The sequence below is a fragment of the Mauremys mutica genome, unplaced genomic scaffold (assembly GCF_020497125.1).
Source record: "Mauremys mutica isolate MM-2020 ecotype Southern unplaced genomic scaffold, ASM2049712v1 Super-Scaffold_100320, whole genome shotgun sequence".
NCBI lineage: Eukaryota > Metazoa > Chordata > Testudines > Geoemydidae > Mauremys > Mauremys mutica.
In genome coordinates this window covers 260,947-268,887 of record NW_025423313.1, presented here as the reverse complement: position 1 = coordinate 268,887, position 7,941 = coordinate 260,947, and the positions used below count along the sequence as shown (strand labels likewise).

The 7,941-nt window shown below is 54.6% G+C and overlaps 1 pseudogene; it reads left to right on the top strand.

Annotated features, from left to right (window-relative positions):
- The first annotated feature begins 6,999 nt into the window (after window positions 1–6,999).
- Window positions 7,000–7,114, top strand: LOC123360850 (annotated as a pseudogene).
- The last annotated feature ends 827 nt before the right edge of the window (window positions 7,115–7,941 follow it).

Sequence of the window (7,941 nt, the reverse complement as noted above, 5' to 3'; positions counted from 1 at the left end):
GTTTGTTCTTTACGTTAACTTCTACTTCCTTCTGTTACTGAAGCAGCATGGGAGTCTCACCCTCGTCGCCAGTGTTATATCCTTGGGGCAGCCGGTGTAGGAAGCAATCACTTGAGGCCAGAGAGCAGACAGCTAACCAAAACCTCCATTTTATTTACAGAGACAGAGAGTTCACTCAGCCGGTTGAAACCGGCTGAGCTAACCCATAATAATCTAACTCAGTTGCCATAGCAACAAAAACCATGACAACCAAATACACAACACCTTCGCACCCTGCACTGATGACTTTCACCTCCAGAGAGACAATTACCTCGCAAGGACACGCTCGCCCTAGCCAAAGCCTCCCCCGGGGCCTGCACGTGGGGGCACGTTTCAGAGCTGCAAAGGGAAATAGGCTGGCCAGGGCCATGAGGACAATGGCCCAGACAAACGGGGAGGGACCTGGTCCAGGGGTGGAGGAAGACAGAAAAAGGGACAGGCATGGGATTGGCTTCCTGTCTTTTTTCCTTTGCTCAGCATTTGACCTGTGACTGTAATGGGGAGACTTGAGAAAGACCTGTGGCCGCCGGCGAGGTAGGTGGCCGCCCCGAGAGCGCAGAGCTGAGCATTTTCCGCTGGGCTGCTGCCTGCGCCCCCAACACCTGGCCGTGATCGTATAGTGGTTAGTACTCTGCGCCGTGGCCGCAGCAACCTTGGTTTGAATCCGGGTCATGGCATTAATTTTTGGTGGGGAGGGGCTATCCTGCAGCACGCCTCGTGGCTCAGTCTGATGGCGTCCGTTTGCAAAGAGAGCCATCAGCCGGTCCTTAGTTTCTGCTTGGTAAAGGCAAGTCAGTGGGGTCCATCGGTCAGAAAAAGAGTCCCAGGACTTCTTGCTGGGCGCCAGGGTCCAAAAGCAGCGCATTCCCTCCTGGAAAGGGCTGTGTTTGGAATGTCCGTCCAGTGCGCGTTGAAGGGAAGGATCTGCGTGCCAGGGAAGCTGCGTCCCGCCAGAGGCACTTGGGAAGCCAAAGGGGCCGTGGGTGAGTTTGTGATGAGGTGAGTGTGAAGTGTGGAAGGGGGAGGGTGGCAAGAGGAGGTTTTGAGAGGAAAAAAGGTGCTGCTGAGCTGGTAGGGGAGGGCAAGGTCCCAGGCGGGTGTTGTGTGAGGAGCTGTGTAGGCCTGGAAAGGCGTCCTGCTGGGCAAGGGCAGGTGAGGAGGGCCAGGGCTTTTCCCAGGGCTGTTGCTGCGGCCAAAGCCTTTGGGAAGCAGAAGAGGGCCAGGGGTGTTGTTGCCTGCTGGGGCCCATGCGACGGTGTAGGTGTACGCTGACCATAGCTGGTGTGTGGGAGCTAGGGCCACTCACCGTGACCCTTTCCTTGTTAGTATAGTGGTGAGTATCCCTTCCTGTCACGTGGGAGACAAGGGTTCGATTCCCCGGCGGTGCGGGTGACCCCTTTTGAAGGGGGGACAAAGAAATCCCTGGCCTGCCCACCACATGCCTTGCATTCTCCTTCGACGGCCACTTCCCTTCGCACCCCGCACTGATGACTTTCACCTCCAGAGAGACAATTACCTCGCAAGGACACGCTCGCCCTAGCCAAAGCCTCCCCCGGGGCCTGCACGTGGGGGCACGTTTCAGAGCGGCAAAGGGAAATAGGCTGGCCAGGGCCATGAGGACAATGGCCCAGACAAACGGGGAGGGACTTGGTCCAGGGGTGGAGGAAGACAGAAAAAGGGACAGGCATGGGATTGGCTTCCTGTCTTTTTTCCTTTGCTCAGCATTTGACCTGTGACTGTAATGGGGAGACTTGAGAAAGACCTGTGGCCGCCGGCGAGGTAGGTGGCCGCCCCGAGAGCGCAGAGCTGAGCATTTTCCGCTGGGCTGCTGCCTGCGCCCCCAGCGCCTGGCCGTGATCGTATATTGATGTGGTGGAGTAGGGGCTGTCTATGTGGGGGATGGGAAAACCAGGGAGGATTTTAGGTGAGACACAGGTATTCAGACTGTAACATGAGCTAGGCCTGGGGGAGGGGAGGTGACACCTCTGCCCAGGAGCTAGACAAAGAAAAGGAGCTGAGTGGAGAGGGTGGGGTCAGTCTTCGGTTTGGGAGCTCGGCTTAGAGGACTTGTTTCTCCATAGCAGAACCAGTGGAGGGAGGGCGGTAGCTTCCTAGTCCTCTGACCCGAGCTCACAGCAGCTGCAGAGGGGATACACCTTTCTTCAGGGACAGGCCAGGAGTCGCACTGAGCGGATTTACGTGAAGGAGAGCACATCAACATGGCTAACCTATGGGGCATGGGGTACTAGGTGAGTGGCAGAGGCTTCAGGCGCTGAGAGTTTGCCTGACACCTCAGGGATACAGTGTGAGGTGGTGTCCCAGGGATCTCGATGAAAGGAGCAGAACAGGATTTACTTGGGATGGGGAGAGAATTGAGAGTGTCTCAGGGGGTTGTACAGAGGTATTGCCCAGGTGAGAGACTGGCTAAAAAAAATACTTCGCTGTGAGCAGGATTTGAATCTGTGTAGGTGGGCCTTATTGGATTTAAACTCCAACACCTTAACCACTCGTCCATCACAGCTGTGAACCCAAAACTCCTCCAACGCCAGAGAAACTGGTAAAGAATCACAACGCCCAGGCGTGAAGTCATCTGAACTACAGAATTCACACCGCAAACCTGGCTCCCAAAGCACAGGGAGGATTGGGGGTTTGTTCTCTTTGCTTAGCCATGTGTGGTCGCACAGAGAGCGCGTTTAAAAGTCTCCCCTCCCACAGAGTGGGAATGGGAAATGATTCTCAACTTGAAGCCTGATGTGAATGAGGATGTCTAGACCACAGGGCCAGGGACTGATATTTGCTAGAGAAACCACTATCAAGTTTTAGCCAGTTATGACAAGTTAGCAAATAAGAACAACCTCAGGTGTCAGTAACTGCTACAGGTAGCAAAGTCCTACAGGGAGCAGTTACTGGCACTACACCTGCGCAGCTCTGCTCCCCGGCTCTTCTCGGGCTCCTGCTCTCTCCTTAGCTCTGCCCCACTCTGGCCCAGGCAGTTCCAGCTCCCAGGGAGGATGGGACCCCCTGGCCTGGTGACTCCCTCATTACACTGCCTGGCCTGTCAGTGCGGCTAACTTGGAGCTTTGGCCTCTCCCCATTGCCCCTGGGGACTGTCAGTCTCAGGGTCCTGATTTCCCATTGGCCCTTCCCCCGGGACTGGGAACTAGCCAACCAAACCCCGCCCCCCCCCACGCTAAGTTTTAGTAAAGGGCCAAGAGCCCCCTTACACAAGCCAGCCCCGTGAGGGTCACCGATGTGCAGAGAAGGCAGCATGAGCTGGTCCCATGGTGTAATGGGCAGCACTCAGGACTCTAAATCCTGCAATCTGAGTTCAACTCTCAGTGGGACCTTGTGGTGAAGCCCTGGAGCTTACAGGGCTCAACTTCCCTGCCTCCAGCTGTGCAAGAGCCAGTCTCCCCCCTCCTGCTGGGTGACTCACATCTCCTAGAGCCAGGTCTTTGGCTGCAGTGGCCACAATGGGTTGGGGCTCTAGAGCTTGGTACCCTGATGGTTGGGATTCTTGCTGCTTCACCTGATGCCCACAAGTTTGGCCCTTGGGTTTCCTTCCAAACTTTTCCTCTGGCCCACATGGAGCTTGAAGAAAGGAGGGTCAGGGCTGGGATTGAGAGTCAGGGCTTGGCAGGAGGGAGGAAGAGTCCCAGTCTGGAGCCCCACACACCTTCCCTCCTCCTCTGGGCACCTAGAGCAGAGGTGGCCCAGCTCTGTCTGCTGGACACCTCGGCAGAGCAGGTGAGTTCATGTAAATACAGTCTGGTCCCAAAGCCTCCCCCAACCCTGGTCATCACTAGCTGTCAGGGGAGAGCTCATCCACAACTTGCTTCCAAATCATCATTTGAAATTCTGAGGTTGGCCAACATTGCCGAAGCCAATGCACCAACATTGTCAGCAAACATAACAGCTGAGTGAGGAAACACGGCTTTGTCCAGACTTTTCAAACCTATTTTACTTTCTCAGGTACAAGTATTTTTCATACCTTGTATCTGCTTTTAAACTGTGTGTTAACGTTTCAATTTCAATTCAGATTTGCAGCCAGTGACAACATTGGCAGCGCTGCATGTAACTACCTGACCACTGGGGGGGTGGCGGGTGTTGGGGAAATTTGGGGAAGGGGATGCACAGCCCCCTGGCTGGGGGGCATATAGGGAATGCCCGGTTTCACTGAATTGAGTCTCCTACTGCAGCGCCTCAGTAGGTCACATCAGAGAGGAGCTGCAGTGTCTAGGCAGTGGGATGCCTGTGCCTTTAAGAGCCCAGCCCTGGGAAGCCCATGCTGAGAGGTGCTGCCTGTGGGAGGGGAAATAGAAAAGCCCCTCCGCTCCCCCCACCCTGTTTTTGCAAACACTGGAGTCTCAGCCCCCCGGGGTAACTGTTACCCCTCTGCCCCTGCCTGTGCCGGGGTTTAACCCTCTGGCAGCGCCTCCCCCTGGGCTGAACTCCGGCTCCTTCCCCCCTCCCTGACTTTGCCCTTCAGCCCCTCTCCTAACGCTGCCTCCAGCTGCTTGACCCCCCCGACCAGTCAATTTCCACCCCCTGCTCAGACCCTGGCCACCCCCCTCCTCTGATTTGCCCCCCTTTGCCCCTCTTTAATCCCTGTAAAAAGTAGGGAGGGGTGCTGGGTCCCATTCGGGAGGGGGGCGGCTGGGCTCCTGGCCCCTGCCTCCTCAATGCTCAAAGCGCCCCCCACGATCTTGCGGATGTTTGCCAAGTGCTGCAGGGTCACCTACAGGGAGAGAGAGAAACAGTTAGGAGGTGATGCAGCCAAGGGTGCCTCACCCAACACTGAGATGCAGCCACCTCTGGGGTGGGTTGCAGAAGTCAGCAAACGAATTTGGAACAGGAAACGCACTGAAAGGACCGAGGCAGCGTCAGGAGGTGGAGAAAACCAGAAAAAGCAGGAGCCCTGGATCCCAGCCTTGCCCCTCCCTCACTCTACGCACTAACCCCCCTCCCCTCCCAGATTTGGGGGGAGAACCCAGGAGTCCTTGTCCCCAGCCTTGCCCACCCCCATATTCCATCCACCAGCTGTCCCCCCAATTGCAGGGCAGCGCCACGGGGCACACCAGGGGCTGCCTGTTTGCACAGGATGGGTAACACCAGTGCCTTGGGGGAGAGATGATGCTAAGGGAGAAGCAGGCAGCAGACACCCCCACGACAGAGTAAGAAGTGCTAGGGGGCGCCGTGCTGCAAGAAGTGAGGGGGGCTGGCAGGGAATGGGAGGATCTCCCCTCACAGCGGGTGCATCTGTCTCCCCCGCAATTCCTCCCCAGCCCTACCCCGGCCCAGGCTAATCCCGGCCCAGCTACCAGGGTTACATTTGGCCTGGATTCCCCAGCTGCTGGAGGAGGGGTGTGGGGCTGGGAGGCATGAGCCTCTACTCCCCCTTCCCCCGACACAGTTGCATGGGAACTGATCAAAGGAGCCTGCAGCACTGCTGCCTAGAGGAAACTGAGGCACCAGCCAGTGACAGACACATCATGGCTCTCCTCATCCTCATCCTCCTTTCCATATACAACCCGGGGTGGGGGGGGGTAAAGTCAGGGCAGTTGCATAGTTAACCCGTGGAACTCCTCGCCAGAGGATGTTGTGAAGGCCAAGACTATAACAGGGTTCAAAAAAGAACTAGATAAATGAACAGAGGACAGGTCCATCAGTGGCTATTAGCCAGGGTGGGCAGGGATGGTGCCTGTAGCCTCTGTTTGCCAGAAGCTGGGAATGGGCGACAGGGGATGGATCACTTGATGATTCCCTGCTCTGTTCATTCCCTCTGGGGCACCTGGCACTGGCCGCTGTCAGAAGACAGAAGGATACTGGGTGAGATGGACTTTGCGTCTGAACCAGCCTGGCCGTTCTTATGTCTCCCTGGGTGCAGCAGTGACACCCAGTGGGCAGTCAGAGTAATGCACAGAAGGTGTTTTCCTTGGCGCAGCAGTGACACCTCGTGGTCATTCAGGGAAATGCACAGAAGGTGTTTCCCTTGATACAGCAGTGACACCCAGTGGCCAGGTGGCGTAATGCACAGCGTGTGTCTGCCTTCTAGGAGCAGTGACCCGCCACTGACCAGTCACGGTAATGCAGAGAGTGTGTTTCCCGCCAATCTGGGTAATGCACAGAGCATGTTTCCCATGGAGCAGCAGTGACACCCAGTGACCAGCAGGGGTGACATCAGACTCTTCTCATTTGGTGGGGGACTGAGGTGGGCTAGACAAAAAAAATTGGGGGGGTTGTGCCCCCCATCACCTGGCCCCACCTTTCACGGGGGCCATGCCGCCCATGCCTCTGCTCCTTCCCACTTAAAGGCCAAGGGTTAGAGCAATACAACCTTTATTAAAATAAAATAGTAAACGGGGTTTACTTTAAATAATCTAAAGCTGTCCAAATTTTAGTATTAAATCCAAAGTTCTTAAAGATCCCATCAATAACCAAAGCCAAAATAAAAAATTGAAACCAAAAACAATGCTTAATTTAAAACCCAAACACTAAGAAAAACTTTGTTTTTAAAAATAAAAACTAACAAATACCATAAATTAATAATTTCAACATTTTATAGAAAAGGTGTGCTACAGCAGGATGATAAAATAACATAAAATAAATAAGCCTGACCACTAAAATCTCCTATAAAGGAATCGAATCCTTGAATACTGGCCAAATCTGTATAAAATATGCAGAACAATGTCAAAACTGGTGTTGTAGGTCAGCCATTCAAATCCAGCAAATGTCAATTAAAAGCTCCATTCCAATTTAAAAAAACAAAACAACCCAATAAACCAAAACAGTCACAACCTGAAACAAACCTACACAGAAGCAAAATTAAACCTGTGCCAACATTGGAACAAATGATGTAAATTTCTAATTCTAATTTCTTATTTCTCCCAGGGGAAAAATGTTTTGCACCCCAGTAACCAGGCTGTCACTGCAGCTTTCCTTTCACTAAATAAGATTTTTACCCAAAAAAAGTGGCAGTATCATAACCAATGAAGTTAATCTGAGGTGTGATTATTGCTAGTTGAAAACTTTTCCCTCAGATTTCTTTATGAGAAATTGAAATTGTATCTTCGCACTAATATCCCAAGTGTGCAAATCCATCCCCTCAGAGCAGCCCCACACCCTGAGCCCAGGGGAGAATCCCAACTGGTTTGTGCATTTGTAACCCTGGGGCCTAAAGCTGATGAGAGAAAGGGAAGTGAGCCATCTTGGAGCTTTCCGATACCACCTGCTGGGAGCAGAGGGAATTGACTGAGTAACATCCTGGCTAATTTTCACCTTGTTCTCCACCAGCAGGCTCAAGAGTGACTTGACCATGGCAGCACCCTATGTACATTTTGGAGCCATTGGGGTGAAATGTGAGTACTTTTGGGGTTGGGACCCACATGAGAAGGGATGTGGACAAACTGGAGAGAGTTCAGCAGAGGGCAATAAAAATGATTAGGGGGCTGGGGCCAGGGCCGCCCAGAGGATTCTGGGGGCCCGGGGTCTTTGGTGGCAGGGGGCCCCGCTTCGGCGGTAAGTCAGTGGCGGGGGGTCCTTCCATTCCGGGACCCGCCACCAAAGTGCCCCCAAAGACCCATGGTGGGGACCCCCCTCCGCCGAATTACCGCTGAAGCAGGACCCGCCGCTGAAGTGCAGCCCCCACCGCAGGTCTTTGGAGCACTTCGGCGGCGGGTCCCGGAATGGAAGGACCCCCCCACTGCCGTATTACCACCAAAGACCCGGCTGCACTCTGGAGGCGGGTCCCGCTTCGGCGGTAATTCGGCGGCGGGAGGAGTCCTTCAATCCCGGAGAGGAAGGACCCCCCGCCAGCGAAGACCGGGAGTGAAGAAGCTCCGGGGGCCCGGGCTCCACGAGAGTTTTCCGGGGCCCCCGGAGCGAGTGAAGGACCTCGCTCCA